Below are 1205 nucleotides of genomic sequence, written 5' to 3'. Positions count from 1 at the left end.
GTGCGGAGCAAGTAGGGGTGAGCTGCCGATTATTTTGGGAAGCCTTCTTTTCTCCTGTGTTTTTAGACCAGGGAGGTCAGACTGTGTTATTTCTTTCTTTTCTTTTCCGTAAACAGGTCAGAGGGGAACCGAAGCCTAGGTTGAGTTTTGTTTGTTGTGTTGGCCTTAGCTCACCCCGAAATTATACACTGCCACTACCGTGAGTGCCACTGTTGTCAATAAACTGTTGTTAAAAGTCCGATGCTGTGACTGTGTCTGTTTGGGCGTGGGAAGTCACGGGACACCCCGCTCTTGTTACGGTCATTTCGAGCCGGGTCATAACAGCCCAGTTTATTTTTCTTATCATTGTTGTGAGGAGACCATAAATAGCATTTGCATTTTCTGTTGTACAGTTCATTTGCTGTTCTTTTTATGGATAAAAAGTGTCTTTTTCTGTTTCAAAATAGCTGATAACTATTCACTGATAGCTGCCAACATCTGCAAACAAATATAATTCTATAAAGTGGTTCTATATAGTGTGTAACTGTTAATATATAGCGTTATTAAATTTATTGCTAATGCAATCATATGGCACATTGACTTCTGAGGAAATTTTAGATGGCACTCATCATCAGAAAGGTTGCCTACCCCTGATTTAGAAAGTTTTAGGATTTTTACTAAGAATGTTCAACACTGTCAAAGTAAGTTTTGTTATGTTTTGCACACTGCAGTGATTTCAATTAAAATGAAATTGGTATTTTTTGACAGCAAATTAAACATATTTCCATGGTTACTGGGTTATATATTATGTAAAAATACACACAAACACTTTTAAGCAATTCAAGCTGTGTCAGCTATTAGCCTCTTTAAAATTAATACCAAAACAGCTCATTTCACTGCATTGACACACCAAAACAACAGGATAAGGTCATGGGACTTCAGCCTGAATTAAATATTTCAAAGGTGTGTTATTAATAGCTCGTACCTTTATGAGCTTCATGAAATCTAGCATGTTAAATATATAATATTTGTGTGGTTAAATGTAGATTTCAAGAATTTCAGAATTTCACCAATATAGAAACTCATTAAACACCATCTAAATGAAGAGCTCAAAACGGATCCAGATTTTACAAAAGGCACAGTGAATAAAATACTGATAATGGAAATGATCCAACCAGGATATTTATAGCATTTATAGTGGTCAGCAGCACAGCACAGGTGTTTAC

Source organism: Pundamilia nyererei, unplaced genomic scaffold, assembly GCF_000239375.1.
Source record: "Pundamilia nyererei isolate P.nyererei 1_Seehausen unplaced genomic scaffold, PunNye1.0 scaffold00022, whole genome shotgun sequence".
Lineage (NCBI taxonomy): Eukaryota > Metazoa > Chordata > Actinopteri > Cichliformes > Cichlidae > Pundamilia > Pundamilia nyererei.
Note: the sequence above shows the minus strand (reverse complement) of the source record.